Source organism: Haematobia irritans, chromosome 3 (genome assembly GCF_050003625.1).
Source record: "Haematobia irritans isolate KBUSLIRL chromosome 3, ASM5000362v1, whole genome shotgun sequence".
Lineage (NCBI taxonomy): Eukaryota > Metazoa > Arthropoda > Insecta > Diptera > Muscidae > Haematobia > Haematobia irritans.
The window spans coordinates 133,556,753-133,576,489 of record NC_134399.1 but is presented as its reverse complement, the minus strand read 5'-3'; positions in this window follow the sequence as shown (position 1 = coordinate 133,576,489).

The following is a 19,737-nucleotide window of genomic DNA, read 5'->3' as shown; positions in this document are numbered from 1 at the left end:
GCAGTTTGAAAAAATAAAATTTCGACAAAATTTTCTATAGAAATAAAATTTCGACAAACTTTTCTATAGAAATAAAATTTTGACAAAATTTTCTATAGAAATAAATTTTTTACAAAATTTTATATTGAATTAAAATTTTGATAAAACTTTTTATTGAATTAAAATTTTGATAAAACTTTTTATTGAATTAAAATTTTGACAAATTTTTTTATAGAAATAAAATTTTGATAAAATTTTCCATAGAAATAAAATTTTGACAAAATGTTCTATTGAATTAAAATTTTGGTAATAGAAATAAAATTTTGACAAAATTTTCCATAAAAATAAAATTTTGAAAAAATGTTCTATTGGATTACAATTTTGAAAATGTTCTTTATAGAAATAAAATTTTGAAAAAAATTGTCTATAGAAATAAAATTTTGCAAAAAAGTTGGCAGCAGTTTGAAAAAAATAAAATTTCGACAAAATTTTCTATAGAAATAAAATTTTGACAAACTTTTCTGTAGAAATAAAATTTTGACAAAATTTTCTATAGAAATAAATTTTTTACAAAATGTTCTATTGAATTAAAATTTTGACAAAATGTTCTATTGAATTAAAATTTTGAAAATTTTTTTATAGAAATAAAATTTTGCCGAAATTTTCCATAGAAATAAAATTTTGACAAAAGTTTCTATAGAAATAAAATTTTGACAAACTGTTCTATTGAATTAAAATTTTCACAAATTTTGACAAATATTTCATATAAATAAAATTTTGACAAAATTTTCCATAGAAATAAAATTTTGACAAAATTTTCCGTAGAAACAAAATCTTGACAAAATGTTCTATTGAATTAAAATTTTGACAAAATGTTCTATTGAATTAAAATTTTGAACAGTTTTTCATAGAAATAAAATTTTGAAAAAAAATTGTCTACAGAAATACAATTTTGGATAAAAGTTGACAGCAGTTTGATAAAAAAATCTTTAAAAATAAAATTTTGACAACATTTTCTATAGAAATAAAATGTTGTCAAAATTTTCTATATAAATTTTTGACAAAATGTTCTATAGAAATAAAATTTTGTCAAAATTTTCTACAGCAATAAATTTTGAAAAAAATTTCTATAGAAATAAAATTATGACAAAATTTTCTATGGAAATAACATTTTGTCAAAATTTTCTATAGAAATAAAATTATGACAAAATTTTTTATAGAAATAAAATTTAGAACAAATTTTCTATAGATATAAAAATTTGACAATTTTTTTGTATAGACATAACATTTTGACAAAATATTCTATAGAAATAAAATTTTGACAACATTTTCTATAGAAATAAAATTTTGTCAAAATTTTCTAGAGAAATTTTTGAAAATGTTCTCTAGAAATAAAATTTTGTCAAAATTTCCTACAGCAATAAAATTGAAAAAAATTTGCAACATTTAAAAAAATTCTATAGAAATAAAATTAGAAATAAAATTTTGACAAAATTTTCTATTGAAATAAAATTTTGACAAATTTTTCTACGAAATAAAATCGTGAAAAAAAATTTCTATAGAAATAAAATTTGTACAAAATTTTCTCTAGAAATAAAATATTGACAAAAATTTGTATAGAAATAAAATTTTGAAAAATTTTTTATAGAAATTAAATTATGACAAAATTTTCTATAGAAATAAAATTTTGTCAAAATTTTCTACAGCAATACATATTTAACAAAATTGTATATAGAAAAAAAAGTTGACAACAGTTTGAAAAAAAATTTCTATAAAAATATAATGTTGACAAAATTTTCTATAGAAATAAAATTTTGACAAAATTTTATATAGAAATGAAATATTGACAAAATTTTTTATAGAAATAAAATATTGCCAAAAGTTATTATAGAAATAAACTTTTGGCAAAATTATTTATTGAATTAAAATTGTGACAAAATTTTCTATTGAAGTAAAATTTTGACAAATAAGATTTTTTTGTTTGGTAGTTTTTTTGGTAAAATTTTCTTCAAATTTTGTTAGATTATTTTTGGCCTGAGTGGCAACTGTGATATGCAAACTTTGTCGAATATAGCGAGGAAATTTTTATCCTACCTTATCTTAGTATCAAACCTTAAAGAAAACACTCGCTTTAGAGGCTTCTGAGAGTAAAAATTGACATTGCCATGAGGTCAAGTTGTCTGAACGTGTAATGAAAAACCATTGAGACAATGTCTTTGTCACAAACCAAAAATTGTGGTCAATTATGGATGGAATAACGATAGGTGTTAACCCTTTCCTCACCCTAGGCATGACAATCAATAAATTTGTCATCATATTTCATAATTTTCTGTGCTCTATGTTTTGAATTCTGAAGCCCATAAACCCCCACCACCCTTTTAATACCATTTGAGCTAAGTTTTTCCTATTTGAGTTTTTGTTGATTTTTTTTATTTGTTGTTACTAACAGTCGTTTTTTGTGTTCTTTGTCTCTTGTTAAATATGCGCTGGGACTTTGTTTTGGATTTGTTTTTTCCTCCTCTAGTGTTTTGACCTGATTCTAGAGGAAAGTAAGTAAGAGGAGCAAAAAATGCATATAAAATATACAGCAAATAAAATATACGAGGATCGGTAAGAGAAAATTGGAAAGGGGCTAAGGCAAAGCGAAGCCGACACTATTTGGACCAGGAAAGTTTATTTTCCCCCATCTCCGAAAATATTTGCACTTTCTCAGTTCTTCACTTCAATAGAAAAATGTATTCCAAAATCGTGAACGGATGGTAACAAAATGAAACGGAAACTTTCATGAAAAATCAAACGCTTTCGTCCACTAGCGTTCACAATTTCATGAACCACAGGCTTTCCTTTTTCTTTACCCATGAAAAGTCTTAAAGTATTCGTTTGACGTTTATATGGGAACTACGTCGGTGGTGCAATGTGGTTACAAAATGAAACGGAAACGTTCACGACAAATCAAACGCTTTCGTCCACTGGCGTTCACAATTTTATGAACGGCTTTCCTTTTTCTTTACCCATGAAAAGTTTTAATGTATTCGTTTGAGGTTCATATGGGAAATCCGTCGGTGGTGCAATGTGCTAAGGCGACTTTTTACGCGTAGCGGATTTTTAATTCGTATGCATTACGTTTTCAGATCATGTGAATTATTCTAAGATCTGTCCATGAGGTCGTAGGTTAGATATCTGTCTGGTAGGTAGACTCGTAGATTGAGCATCCTGTGATTTGTAGGCGCGACTCTAAGGCCTCTATAATGACCTTCCAACTGAGAAGTTTCTGAGATATAAGGTAGCCTATAGGAAGAATAATCTGCTTTGAGGATTTCTTCTTGAGTTAGTTCGACGCTTCGTCAACGTTGTTTATCGCCCCTTAGGTTCTTCGGAGATCTCTAAGCCAGACTTTAAGGCCTCCATTTGATTTCCTTGTTGAGTTACTTCGAAGGCTCTAAGAATGTCGTTTATTGCTCTCGAGGCGAATCTCCAGGGTCTGAAGCCATATTGGTTGCTTGAAAATCTTTTCCTCTCTTTCGCTGTCCTTCCATGAGGTCGTAGATTACATCTCTGTCTGGTAGGCAGACTCGTGGACTACGTCTCCCGGGATTCGTAGACGCGACTCTAAGGCCTCTATAATGACCTTCCAACTGAGACGTTTCTGGCATATAAGGTAGCCAATAGGATGAATAATCTGCTGTGAGGATTTCTTGTTGAGTTAGTTCGGACGCTTCGTCAACGTTGTTTATTGCCCCTTAGGTTCTTCGGAGATCTCTAAGCGAGACTTTAAGGCCTCCATCTGAGACATTTCTGACATCTAAACCAGTGGAAGGATTGATAACTTGCTATGATGATTTCCTTGTTGAGTTACTTCAAAGGCTCTATGATGATTTCGGGTCAACATTCTCTCATAAGGTTCGTTTGTTGTAGACTCTTTGTAGTAACTCCAAGTGTTTACCAGCTATCTTTTTCAATACTTCTAACCGAATTCCATCGAGCCTTGGAGTTTTTCCAGGTTTCAACTGTGATGCTGCTGATGTGAGCTCTCCTATCGTAAACAAAGCCATGCGACTGGTCTTGACAGCTCTTCACTACTTCTGAAGGTATTCCGTTGGGGCCTGGTTTCATCTGTTTGGTTGTCTGCGACTGATTATTGTGGTTCTTCCAAAATATCCTATACTGGGAATAGCGAATAGGTTTGGGAGGCTGCCGTGGCGAGTCTATAATTCAATACCCACGATTTTGTATTCATATCGCCTCGTAGCGCCTCGCGTAATCTCTTACTGCTTTGCTGAATTTCTTTTTAAAGTCTCTTAGTCGTGGTTTTATAAGTCATTCGAGGACCTTGTTTGCTGTGTAAAGGATGCAGAGCGATCTGTAAACTGACAATGTGTCTGGATCTCCTTTCACTTATCATTTATCAGGACTAATTTCTATGTCTCTATGAGTGGCGCATTGCCCATCGTTCCGCTCGAACTTCGGAGATATTTTCTGTGCGTCATCTGAGGAATTCAATTCCGCAACAGAGACCTGCTGTTCCACAACAGAGACCTTCACCCTACCGTTCCCCCAAGCAGAGACCTTCGCGCCTACTGTTCCACAACAGAGACCTTCGGGCTTAGGTTAGGTTAGGTTAGGTGGCAGCCCGATGTATCAGGCTCACTTAGACTATTCAGTTCATTGTGATACAACATTGGTGAACTTCTCTCTTATCACTGAGTGCTGCCCGATTCCATGTTAAGCTCAATGACAAGGGACCTCCTTTTTATAGCCGAGTCCGAAAGGCGTTCCACATTGCAGTGAAACCACTTAGAGAAGCTTTGAAACCCTCAGAAATATCACCAGCATTACTGAGGTGGGATAATCCACCGCTGAAAAACTTTTTGGTGTTCGGTCGAAGCAGGAATCGAACCCACGACCTTGTGTATGCAAGGCGGGCATGCTAACCATTGCACCACGGCGGCTCGCTTCGAGGACCTTGTTTGCTGTGTTAAGGATGCAGAGCCATCTGTACACACAGAGAACTTCGAGCCTACTGTTCCACAACAGAGACCTTCGGGCTTACTGTTCCCCCGCACAGAGAACTTCGGGCCTACTGTTTCAGCATAGAGATCTTCGAGCCTACTGTTCCACCACAGAGACCTTTGGGCTTACTGTTCCCCCACACAGAGAACTTCGGGGCTACTGTTTTACCATAGAGATCTTCGAACCTACTGTTCCACCACAGAGACCTTTGGGCTTACTGTTCCCCCAAACAGAGACCTTCGGGCCTACTGTTCCACAACAGGGACCTTCGGGCCTACAGTTCCACAACAGAGATCTTCGGGCTTACTGTTCCCCCAAACAGAGACCTTCGGGCCTACTGTTCCACCAAAGAGACCTTCGGCCTACTGTTCCCCCAAACAGAGACATTCGGCCTACTGTTCCACAAAAGAGACCTTCGGGCTTACTGTTCCCCCAAACAGAGACCTTCGGGCCTATTGTTCCACCAAAGAGACCTTCGGCCTACTGTTCCCCCAAACAGAGACATTCGGCCTACTGTTCCACAACAGAGACCTTCGGGCTTACTGTTCCCCCACACAGAGAACTTTGGGCCTACTGTTTCACCATAGAGATATCGGGCCTACTGTTCCACCACAGAAACCCCCCAAACAGAGACCTTCGGGCCTACTGTTCCACCAAAGAGACCTTCGGCCTACTGTTCCCCCAAACAGAGACATTCGGCCTACTGTTCCACAACAGAGATCTTCGGGCTTACTGTTCCCCCAAACAGAGACCTTCGGGCCTACTGTTCCACCAAAGAGACCTTCGGCCTACTGTTCCCCCAAACAGAGACATTCGGCCTACTGTTCCACAACAGAGACCTTCGGGCTTACTGTTCCCCCACACAGAGAACTTTGGGCCTACTGTTTCACCATAGAGATATCGGGCCTACTGTTCCACCACAGAAACCTTCGAGCCTACTGTTCCACCACAGTGACCTTCAGGCCTACTGTTCCCCCACACAGAGACCTTCGAGCTTACAGTTCCACCACAGTGACCTTCGGCCTACTGCTCCCCCAAACAGAGACCTTCGGGCCTACTGTTCCGCCAAAGAGACCTTCGGCCTACTGTTCCACCACAGAGACCTTAGGGCCCAATGTTCCACCACAGAGACATTTGGACCTTCTGCGAACCACAGAGACCTTTGGGCCTACTGCTCACCACAGAGACCATTGGGCCTACTGCTCGCTCCTATATTAGCTAGTAGCCGTAGTAGTTGTTTGCTTCATGCAAAGTCGTCAGTAACACTAAACACCGGTTTTCACAGATTACCCGAAGTTGATACTGACTGTCACGTCACCGCCACACTGCCTCTACAACAATCAACTGCGGCAACACTAGCACCAATCGCCAAAGAGCCGAACTACTCAGAAACGACAAAGCATACACGTTTCAACGAATTCAATCTCCGGTTGTCAACGAATCATCAACTACCGAGCATAGACGAACTCCTCCACTACCGATTACAAACGAACCGAACTTCCCCTCAACTACCGAACATCGATAAACCGACGTTCTTTTCACTACTGATAATCAACGAACCGAATTTATCGTAGACAACGAATTATCAACGAATCGAATTCCTCATCCATTATTGAATCTCTGCAGGCCGACATTCTCATCCACCAACGAATCGCATTTCTCAACATCAAACAACCGAAGAGTTGAAGTACTCACAACATGCGGATTATCTACAGATCGACGACATTCCGAGATTACCGATCATCGATGAACCAACGTTTTCCTCCAGTATCGATTATAAATGAGCTGAACTTCACATTAATTACCGAACGTTCTCATCATTACGGATCACCAACGAACCGAATTTCTCCTACCAACCATTAACGAACGGCATTTCTCTTCAATTATTGAATCTCTATCGGCCGACATTCTCATCCACCACCGATCATCAACAAATCGCATTTCTCAACATCAAGCAACCGAAGAGTCGAGGGAGCCACCGTGGTGCAATGGTTAGCACGTCCGCCTTGCATACACAAGGTCGTGGGTTCGATTCCTGCTTCGACCGAACACCAAAAAGTTTTTCAGCGGTGGATTATCCCACCTCAGTAATGCAGGTGACATTTCTGAGGGTTTCAAAGCTTCTCTAAGTGGTTTCAGGTCCAAGTGAGCCTGATACATCGGGCTGCCACCTAACCTAACCTAACCGAAGAGTCGAAGTACTTACAACCTGCCAATTATCTACAGATCGAAGACATCCCAAAACTACCCATCATCGACGAACGGACGTTCTCCTCAACTACCGATTATAAATGAGCAGAATTTTTCAGCAATTACCGAACATCGACACACCGACGTTTTTATCACTACTGATAATCAACGAACCGACTTTCTCACAAACTTCCAATTATCAACGAATCGAATTCCTCATCAATTATTGAACCGGCCGACAATGAATCATCAACTACCGAGCATAGACGAACCGATATTCTCCTCCACTACCGCTTATACGAACGAACTGAACTTCCACTCAACTATCGAACATCGATAAACCGACGTTTTCATCACTACTGATAGTACAGGAACCCAATTTATCGCCAACTATGAATTATCAATGAACCGAATTCCTCATCAATTATTGAACCTCTGCCGGCCGACATTCTCATCCACCGCCGATCATCAACGAATCGCACTTCCCAACAACAAGCAACCGAAGAATCGAAGTACTTACAACCTGTCGATTATATACAGATCGACGACATTCCGAAACTACCCATCATCGACGAACGAACGTTCTCCTCCACTACCGATTTTAAATTAACCGAACTTTTCATCCCCTAACGAACATCGATTAACCGACGTTCCCATTACTACCGATCATCAACGAACCGAACTTCTCACCCACTACCAATTATCAGCGATACGAATCCCTCATCAATTATCGAATCTCTGCTGGCCGACATTCTCATCCACTACCACTCATACATCACGGATTATGAAGTACCGATCATGGGCGAACAGACGTTCTCCTCCACTATCGATTATAAATGAACAGAACTTCTCATTAACTTCCGAACATCGATTAACCGACGTTCTCATCACTACTGATCATCAACGAACCGAATTTCTCACCGATTATCAATTATCAACGAATCGAATTCCTAATCAATTTTCGAATATCTACAATCATTAAGCAACCGAAGAATCATCGAATTACTTGCGTCTTGTCGATTATCTACAAATCGAATTCCTACTTTATCTAACGAAGATACCAGTTGCTGTATCGACGACATCCCGAATGCCTGGCTCACATCAGATTCTGATCATATTAGAGAGATTGTCAAATATCATTTTATAGGTCACGATGTGAAAATGGTAGGCCGTCGATTTAAGGGCAGAAAGTTTTGGATTCTTGCTGACAAAGAATTTCCTAAGTGCGGAGAGCAGGGCCATTGATCTTCATCCAAAGCTTCTTGATGTCTCTACGTGATTTAAATATAGAACAGTCGTCCGCTTAAGATTACCAGTAGGGCGTTGGACTTCCAAAGTAGATTTGAAGGATGCCTTTTAGAAAATTACATTGTTGGTCTTCAATGTGTGTTTGACTGGTCCTCAGACCCTCGTATTTCTTTGCATACTTTCATTATTTCGTCTGATATTCTCAAGAATATTTTTATTATTTACCAAAATTGTCGTGCTTGTTTTTTTTTCGTTGGCTGTACATTCAGGGTTCCTGTTAAATGCTATTACTGTTGTATTTTTCATGTTTCTCATTTCAATAGAGGTTTTCCTTTTTAGTTGTGTTGTGTTTTGTTTTTTTTTTTTTGGTTTTCTTCTTCCTTTCTCATTTATTCCACTTTCCTTTGGCGCTTGCAATTTGTTATGGAACCCAGAAAAAATTGTGAATAATAGAAAGAAAGAATGAAAAAATGTGGAAAAATGTTATTGGGACAAGCTTGTTTTTCGTTGTTTTTCTGCCGGTTTTCCTTTCTTCTAAAGCGTGTTCAGAGCTATGGATTTTATTTTGTCGTTTTTTGTTTCCAAACATTTATTGTGAATAACTTTCTTATTGGTGGTCTTATAGCTGAATTGAAATTGTAGAATTTACGTTTGTAGTATTTGCAATAGCTTTTCCGTCATGGAAAACCTTTTAAGGGAAATCTAAGGTATGATTGGATTTTCACTTCTAATACAATTCCAATGAATTCCTATTACAGAGCAAATGAATTTTTCTTTCAAAACAAATTAATAATTTTCAATAATCCAAGCGACGGGTTTCTGTCTGTCTGAAGAACCTTTCCACCTTTACGACCAGATGTTTACGCGGGTTTCTCGTTGACTGAGGTAAGCTCAGTCGTCTCCGGGGTCTCCGTAAGGATCCATTAAACCCATTCGGAATAAGAAGTGTTTACAGAGTTAAATATTAATTAAGTCAGTTATGATTAGGATCTAATGGGAGCAGTCATTCGGGATATCGTCCAAACGGCAACTGGTATCTTCATGAGATGAAGAAGGAATTCGATTCGTAGATAATCGACAAGACGTAAGTACCTACTTCGATAATTCTTCGGTTGCTTGATGATCGGGATTTGATGAGAGATTCGTTGATGAGTTCGTCGGTTTCTTGATGATCGGTGGTTGTTGAGTATTCGGTTTGTTGATGAATGGTAATGGATGAGGACATTGGCTCGTAGAGTTTCGATAATTGATGAGGAATTCGATTTGTTGATAATTGGTAGTCGGTGAGAAATTCAGTTCGTTGATGATCAGTGGTGATGTGAACGTCGGTTCATCGATAACCGGAAGATTATGGGAAATACCGTTCGTAGATGGTAGGTAGTGGAGAAAAAATTCGGTTCGTTGATGATAATCGGTACTCGAGGAGAACATCCGTTCGTCCATGATCGGTAGTTTCGGAAGATTATGAGAAATGCCGTTCGTAGATGATAGGTAGTGGAGGAGAAATTCGGTTCGTTGATGATAATCGGTACTCGAGGAGAACATCCGTTCGTCCATGATCGGTAGTTTCGGAAGATTATGAGAAATGCCGTTCGTAGATGATAGGTAGTGGAGGAGAAATTCGGTTCGTTGATGATAATCGGTACTCGAGGAGAACATCCGTTCGTCCATGATCGGTAGTTTCGGGATGTCGCCGTCTTGTAGATAATATGCAGGATGTAAGTACTTCGATTCTTCGGTTGTTTGTTGTTGGGAAGTGCGTTGAATCGTTGATGATCGGTAGTGGATGAGAATGCCGGTCGGTAGATATTCGAAAATTTATTAGGAATTCGATTCGTTGATAATTGATAATCGGTGAAAAATTCGGTTCGTTGATGATCAGTAGTGATGAGAACGTCGGTTAATCGATGTTCGGTAGTTGATGAGAAGTTCTGTTCATTTATAATCGATAGTGGAAGAGAACGTCTCTGTTCGCCCATGATCGGTACTTCATAATCGGTGATGGATGAGAATGTCGGCCAGCAGAGATTTGATAATTGGTGAGGGATTCGTTTCGTTGATAATTGGTAGTCGCTGAGAAGTTCGGTTCGTTGATGATCGGTAGTAATGGGAACGTCGGTTCATCGATATTCGTTAGTGAATGAAAAGTTCGGTTAATTTAAAATCGGTAGTGGGGGAGAACGTTCGTTCGTCGATGATGGGTAGTTTCGGAATGTTGTCGATCTGTAGATAATCGACAGGTTTTAAGTACTTCGATTCTTCGGTTGCTTATTGTTGAGAACTGCGATTCGTTGATGAACGGTGATGGATGAGAATGTCGACCGGCAAATATTCGGTAATCGATTAGGAATTCGGTTCATTGATAATTCATACTTGGCGATAAATTGGGTTCCTGTACTATCAGTAGTGATGAGAACGTCGGTTTATCGATGTTCGGTAGTTGAGCGGAAGTTCGGTTCGTTCGTATAAGCGGTAGTTGATGATTCATTGACAATGGGAGGCTATTGAATCGTGGATGCTTTGTCGTTGCTGAGTAGTTCGGCTCGTTGGCGATTGGGAAGTTGTCTATTCATCGATTTGTAGGTGATCGTGGTAGCCACCATGGTGCAATGGTGAGCATGCCCGCCTTGCATACACAAGGTCGTGGGTTCGATTCCTGCTTCGACCGAACACCAAAAAGTTTTTCAGCAGTGGATTATCCCACCTCAGTAATGCTGGTGACATTCCTCAGGGTTTCAAAGCTTCTCTAAGTGATTTCACTGCAATGTGGAAAGCCGTTCGGACTCGGCTATAAAAAGGAGGTCCTTTGCAATTGAGCTTAACATGGAATCGGGCAGCACTCAGTCATAAGAGAGTAGTACACCAATGTGGTATCACAATGGACTGAATAGTCTAAGTGAGCCTGATAAAGCAGGCTGCCAACTAACCTAACCTAAACCTAGGTGATCGTGAGCTGCTGACGAGATCTTCGGCTTTTAGACGGTTGCTAGTAGTGCTGCAGTTGATTGTTGTAGAGACGGTGTAGCAGCGGCGTGACAGTCGAGATCAGCTTTGGGTCGGTAATCGGTCAAAATCGGTGTTTAGTATTACTAATGACTTTGCATGAAGCAAACTACTACTACGGCTACTAGCTAATCTACGAGCGAACAGCAGGCCCGAAGGTCTCTGTGGTGGAACAGTAGGCCCGCAGGTCTCTGTGGGTTAACAGTAGGTCGGAAAGACTTTGTGGTGGATCAGTAGGCCTGAGGGTCTCTGTGGTGGAACAGTAGGCCTGAGGGTCTCTGTGGTGGAGCAGTAGGCCTGAAAGTCTCTGTAGTGGAACAGTAGGCCTGAAGGTCTCTGTGGTGGAACGGTAAGCCCGAAGGTCTCTGTGGTGGAACAGTAGGCCTGAGGGTCTCTGTGGTGGAGCAGTATGCCTGAAAGTCTCTGTAGTGGAACAGTAGACCTGAAGGTTTCTGTGGTGGAGCGGTAAGCCCGAAGGTCTCTGTGTGGGGTAGCAGTAGGCCCGAAGGTCTCTGTAGTGGAAGAGTAGGCCCGAAGGTCTCTATGGTCGAACAGTAGAGCCGAAGGTCTCTGTGGTGGAGCAGTAGGTCCGAAGGTCTCTGTGGCGTAACAGTAGGCCCGCAGGTCTCTGTGGGTTAGCAGTATGCCTGAAAGTCTCTGTGGTGGAACAGTATGCCTGAGGGTCTCTGTTGTGGAACAGTAAGCCCGAAGATTTCTGTGGTAGGACAGTAGGTCCGAATGTCTCTGTAGTGGAAGAGTAGGCCCGAAGGTCTGTGTGGTCGAACAGTAGGACCGAAGGTCTCTGCAGTGGAACAGTAGGCTATCTGCGCTGGAACAATAGGCCCGAAGGTCTCTGTGGCGGAACAGTCTCTGTAGTCTAACAGTAGGCCCGAAGGTCTCTGTGGTGGAACAGTAGGCCCGAAGGTCTCTGTAGTGGAACAGTAGGCTCGAAGGTCTCGGTAGTGGAACTGTAGGCTCGAAGGTCTCTGTGGTTGAATAGTAGGCCTGAAAGTTTCTGTAGTGAAGCAGTAGGCCTGAAGGTCTCTGTAGTGGTGGAACAGTAAGCCCGCAGGTCTCTGTGCTGGAACAGTGGGCTCAAAAGTCTCTGTAGTCTAACAGTAGGCCCGAAGGTGTCTGTAGTGGAACAGTAGGCTCGAAGGTCTCTATGGAGGAGTAGTAGGCCCGAAGGTCTCTGTAGTGGAACAGTAGGCCTGAGGGTCTCGGTGGTGGAACAGTAGGCTCGAAGGTTTCCGTGGTGGAAAAGTAGGCCTCTGTTGTGGAATAAATTCCTAGTGAGTCTGTTAGATTTGGTTGGGCAAGGCAAAAGGTGTCGAGTGTACCCTCTCGTACGTATGTGCAGAGCTGGTATAAATCAATATAAGTGCGAATTGAGGCGTCTGCACCTGTACTGGGGAGACATCCTGTCGCATTCTGACAAATCTGTATCTGTCCACTGCGTGCCACTCTTCTGAGGTGTTCACACTTGCGCAGCAAATCCGCATTTCAAGTGCTTTTCACACAAACAACCACCCTTCTAAAATAGCCAAATCAACGAAGCGTATACCCAAATGTGTTTTATGGAATATTCAATGGCAAAACCAAACATGGTAAATATTTTGATCCACTACTCACTCACTTTCCTACTAACGCTTTCAAACTTCATAACTCATTTATGTACGAAAGAAAATTGAAATTAATGTAAAAAGGATTACAAATACTTTGAACGGTTTCCTGATTATGGATGAAAGGCATCTACCACTCATCGTTACCACCTTCCAAGTTTCCAATGTCTTCACCATTTTGTTTTGGTATAGAAGACATGTGTAAATCAGTGATTAATTCATTAATCCCTGATTTTCGGTCTCCCTGGCAATACAATTAGAGCCTCTCAAACCATACAAATCTTGGCATTTTGTGAACCCATTTGCAATTGCTATTGCAAATGCCCCCGGGGGTGTTTTCATTTCCTTCCATAGCATACGCACAACATAATTTTAAAAATTTTGCCATTTTATAGGACTATAGGGGGAGCGAATCGAAATTCTTCACTAGCGAAGATCTAAAATACGAATGTTCTCCATTTCTCAGCAATGGCCAACAATGAATGGTTTGTTACTGGCGACAAGATGGTGGTGATGACATTGGTGTCTATGCTTGTGATAGCATTGTCAGTGTTGGCGTTATTTAATGAACCCTCATGTCAGTGTTCCCTCTGCCCATTGTCATATTCTCCGTGGAGACACACACCATTATGTTGCACATACACATTATGACATATTAGGGTGGTGTCCATGGTTGCCACATTTGGTAGAATTCTACCAAAAATGGTAGATTTTTTACTGTTTGGAAGATTGGTAGAATTCTTGATATTTGGGTAGATCTTGCAAAATATTCCATAGGAATAAAATTTTGATAAAAATTTCTATAAAAATAAATTTTGACAAAAAATTCTATAGAAATAAAATTTTGACAAAATTTTCTATAGAAATAAAATTTTGACAAAAGTTTCTATAGAAATAAAATTTTCACAAATTTTTCTATTGAAATAAAATTTTTACAAAATTTTCTATAGAAATAAAATTTTGACGACGATTTCTAAAGAAATAAAATTCTGACAATATTTTCTATAAAAATAAAAGTTTGATAAAACCTTCTATAAAAATAAAATTTTGACAAACATTTCTATAAAACTAAAATTTTGACAAAATTTTCTATAGAAATAAAGTTTTTACAAAATTTTCTATAGAAATAAAATTTTGACGACGATTTCTAAGGAAATAAAATTCTGACAACATTTTCTATAAAAATAAAAGTTTGATAAAACCTTCTATAAAAATAAAATTCTGAATAAAATAAAAATAAATTTATGAGAAATTTTTCTATAGAAATAAAATTGTGACAAAATTTTCTATAGAAATAAAATTTTGACAACATTTTCTATAGAAATCAATTTTTAATAAAATGTTCCATAGGAATAAAATTTTGATAAAAATTTCTATAAAAATAAATGTTAACGAAAATTTCTATAGAAATAAAATTTTGACAAAATTTTCTACAGAAATAAAATTTTCACAAAATTTTCTATAGAAATAAAATGTTTACAAAATTTTCTATAGAAATAAAATTTTGACGACGATTTCTAAAGAATAAAATTCTGACTATATTTTCTATAAAAATAAAATTTTGAAAAAACATTATATAAAAATAAAATTCTGACAAAAATTTCTATGAAACTAAAATTTTGACAAAATTTTCTGTAGAATCAAATTTTGACAAAATTTTCTTTAAAAATAGAAATTAAATTTTGACAAAATTTTCTTTAAAAATAAAAATAAAATTTTGACAAAATTTTCTATAGAACTAAAATTTTGACAAAAATTTTGACAAAATTGTCTATAGAAATAAAATTTTGACAAAATTTTCTTTAAAAATAAAAATAAAATGTTGACAAAATTTTCTATAAAACTAAAATTCTGAGAAAAATTTCTATATAAATAAAATTCTGACAACATTTTCTATAAAAATAAAATTATGACAAAATTTTCTATACACATAAAATTCTTAAAAAATTTCTAAAGAAATAAAATTTTGATAAAATTTTCTATAGAAATCAATTTTTAATAATATGTTCCATAGGAATAAAATTTTGATAAAATTTTCTATAAAAATAAATGTTGACGAAAATTTCTATAGAAATAACATTTTGACAAAATTTTCTATAGAAATAAAATTTTCACAAAATTTTCTGTAGAAATAAAATTTTCACAAAATTTTCTATAGAAATAAAATTTTTACAAAATTTTCTATATAAATAAAATTTTGACGACGATTTCTAAAGAAATAAAATTCTGACAACATTTTCTATAAAAATAAAAGTTTGATAAAGCCTTCTATAAAAATAAAATTCTGACTAAAATAAAAATAAATTTATGACAAATTTTTCTATAGAAATAAAATTTTTGCAAAATTTTCTATAGAAATAAAATTCTGACAAAATTTTCTATAGAAATAAAATTTTGACAAAATTTTCTATAGAAATCAATTTTTAATAAAATGTTCCATAGGAATAAAATTTTGATAAAAATTTCTATAAAAATAAATATTGACGAAAATTTCTATAGAAATAAAATTTTCACAACATTTTCTATAGAAATAAAATTTTCACAAAATTTTCAATAGAAATAAAATTTTCTATGGAAATAAAATTTTTACAAAATTTTCTATAGAAATAAAATGTTTACAAAATTTTCTATAGAAATAAAATTTTGACGACGATTTCTAAAGAAATAAAATTCTGACAATATTTTCTATAAAAATAAAATTCTGACAAAAATTTCTATAAAACTAAAATTTTCTATAGAATAAAATTTTGACAAAATTTTCTTTAAAAATACAAATAAAATTTTGATAAAATTTTTTTTAGAACTAAAATTTTGACAAAATTTTCTATAGAATTAGAATTTTGACAAAATTTTATATAAAACTAAAATTCTGAAAAAAAAAATTCTATAGAAATAAAATTCTGACAACATTTTCTATAAAAACAAAATTTTGACAAAATTTTCTATAGAACTAAATTCTGAGAAAATTTTCTAAAGAAATAAAATTTTGATAAAATTTTCTATAGAAATAAAATTTTTACAAAATTTTCTATAAAAATAAAATTGTGAAAAAATTTCTATGAAAATAAAATTTTGAGAAACATTTCTATAAAAATAAAATTTTGACACAATTTTCTATAGAAATAAAATTTTGACAAAATTTTCTATAGAAATAAAATTTTGACAAAATTTTTGATAAAAATAAAATTGTAACAAAATTTCTATAGAAATAAAATGTTGACAAAATAAGATTTTTTTTTTGGTAAAATTTTCTCCACATTTTGGTAGTTTTTTTTTTTGCTCTACTGGCAACTGTGGTGGTGTCAGGGATGGCGGTCCTTTTGTTTTTGTTTTGCCTGAACTTCATCACAGACTAATATCCCTTGACTGACGATGATGACCCTTGCCTCTGACAGATAATATTAGAATTGTGGGAAAGGTGTAATAACTTTTTGTGACTTTGTGATTGCCACAATGTGGTAAAAGACAATTACAGTGGAAATTTATTTTAACAAAAGAAAATACAGTGAAATCTCTCAAATATGGACAATTTTCGTGAGACGTTTGCTATAGTTTTGCATTAAAATAAACCTCTCAAATATGGACAAAATTTAGGCTACCGTGAATGTCCACTTCTGAGAGGTTTCACTTGTAATAAAAATAAAAAAAATCATTTTCTTTTTTTTAAATATAAAGATTGCCAATTGGAATTTAATATATGTACACAGAAAAAAAAACTTCACGAACATTTTTCCAATTAAAGCCTTAATTGAGTTTAAAAAAAAAATTCAATTAAAAATGTAATTGATTCAAGAAATTTTTTAATTGAAAAAAAAAAATCAATCACAAAAATTAATAGTATCAATTAATTGTTTAATTGACTTTCCATTTATTTTTTTAATTGATGCTATCATTTCTGTTATTGAAGACATTTCAATTAAAACATTAATTGGATCAATTAATTTCGTGATTGAATCAGAAAATTTTTTTGTGTGTATTGAATCTGAATCATAACAAACCCCTTCCCAAACGAGAAAAACCTCAATTGCACTAGAAAACCGCCATATTGACAACATTACCCCATATACCATAGGTGGTGAATAAGGAGTGAGTTTATAAGAAACTTCTGCTCACAAGTTATGAGACTTCTCTATATCTCGACAATGTACTTTGCATTTGTTTGCATCCTTATTGGTAAATACGTGAATTTCCCATATCCTCTAACCCCACTTTGTCACCTCATCATTTGTATGCTATTTAGCTAGATCTTTCTCACTATCACTCAGTCTCTTAACCCTCTCATGTTTGGAAAAAATCTACAACTTGACAACTTTGCCTTGTAATACCATAGGTGGCGAATAAAGAGAGAGAGATTAAAAACAAATTTCTGTTTACAAGTTACGAAACTTTTCTACTTTGTCACCTCATCACTTGATTCCCAATTAGCAAGACCTTTTTTTAGTACATCGCTCTCTCTCTCTCTATGTATAAATACTCAGACCCTAATAAATTTTTAAATTTGCATTTAAAACTGTTGTCAGCATATGTTTACGTAAACATACATTAAGACACAGCTACTCAAACTAACATAACAATGACATTATAGTTTTTAAAATTTCTCTCCTCAAACTTAATCTAATTAGGAAAATTAAAGCGATGTGTAGGAGCTCTACTTTAACATAATATCAAATTTACCCACTGACATCGTTATATCAATGAACAATTATGGTTAATTCAATTTTGATTGTTAGGTCCTGAATGTCAAATGGAAGTATAATCGATCGATGTTGATAAACTTCTTATAAAGGGTTAGTGAAAGATTGAAATATACATATATACATATACTATTAAATCCACTAAAGAAATAATAAGGTTGAATTCCACTAGCCTCATATTCATATTCAAATTGAAATTTGGTGGTTGTTTACTTCCTCTTTCTGTGGATTATCGCAGCTACTGTGGTTTTGCATTTAAATTTCAATAGCATTTTCCTTTATGCCGATGTTATTTTCCCATTTATTTCCTACAAGAAAAAAATATTTGTCAATTTTTTCAGTTTTCGGAAGAAAAATCCTACATCTTTAGTCACTGGTAAACTGGTAAAAATCAACCACTCCAAGAGGAAAGACGAAAAAATCGTTTGTATACCTCAATCTCAAGAAAAGAAAAAAATAATAATAAAAATTGTGGCTGTATGTCGTCGTCTGCAATTTGTATTAACAGCATTTACTTTTGCTCCTGATGCTGTTGCTTTTCCACATCTTTGTTTTTTTTTTTTCGTTATGAAGACGAGTATGAAGCTGTAGCTATTGCCAAGGATGATGCTGGCTGGTGGTTTTTGTTATCCAATATTTAATGTTTTCGGTGTTTTCTTCCTGAACTTCCTATGGTGGTGAAGTATTTTTATTACATTGTGAAGAAGCCTGTATGTATTCTGGTTTTGTTAAGGCCTCATCTCATCTAAATGTGAAATAAAGGCAAAAATCCTAATAAATTCATCCCCTTGTAAGAGGTTAAAGACGGAATATGGTATGTGGTAAATAAACCCCCTGTTAAGAAGTTATCCAAATATTGGCGAGGGATAAAGAGAAATGCGATTCAAAAAGGGTTTTAGTCAAATATCATTTACATTAAAACTCTGCAAGAAATCCTCTCTTAGCGATTCTCTACAAGAATGTTTATAGTTAAGCTTCTGTAAATAGACACCCCCTCCATGGATTAAAACCCTAAACCATCACATAATTAACAGTAATTCTCGCAAGCAATGGTCAATGTAATAATTCACCACTCCTACTATGCTTAAGGTATTCCATGGGCATTGGATTATAAATGAATCAGTTGTTGTTGTTCTAGTCTTCATACTAGGCTTTACACAGTGCATTGCAATTCACTTAATCTCTTCTTAGTGAAACCTACCACTTTCATATTCTTATTACTCTCACACTATGCATTTGTTTTTCTCTCATTTGTAGGCTCTGACAAATACTTTGTCTGCTGTTGACACTCTACAGACTTCAGCAAAGGGAGACATCGTATTGAAATTTGACAAAGATTGTACATATATATTTTATTCTTATATGTAATCTGCCAAAAGTCCTCTCTTAGCGATAATTGTATTTGAAAATATTTATGGATCGAATTCTGTAATTGGACTCCCCCTCCCCGCTCAAATCAATAACACAATTGACCGAATTTTTCACAATCACAACTTAACCTCTCATTGAATGGACAATAGATTATAAATATATCAGTTGTAGTTGTTATAGTTGTTTTTATCTTCATACTGAGTGTAAACTAAGTACAGTGCATTTCACTTCACCTAATGTGTTCTTGATGCAACTCCCCACTTTCATATTCTCTCTCCTCTCATACTTTGAATGACAGAGCATGGGGAGAATAAATGTGATATGAATGAAAGAATCAATACATTTGCTAATGATATTACCACTAGATACGCTCAACAATCAAAAACAAGTAAGGAAAGTCTAAAGTCGGGCGGGGCCGACTATATTATACCCTGCACCACTTTGTAGATCTAAATTTTCGATACCATATCACATCCGTCAAATGTGTTGAGGGCTATATATAAAGGTTTGTCCCAAATACATAAATTTAAATATCACTCGATCTGGAAGAATTTGATAGACTTCTACAAAATCTATAGACTCAAAATTTAAGTCGGCTAATGCACTAGGGTGGAACACAA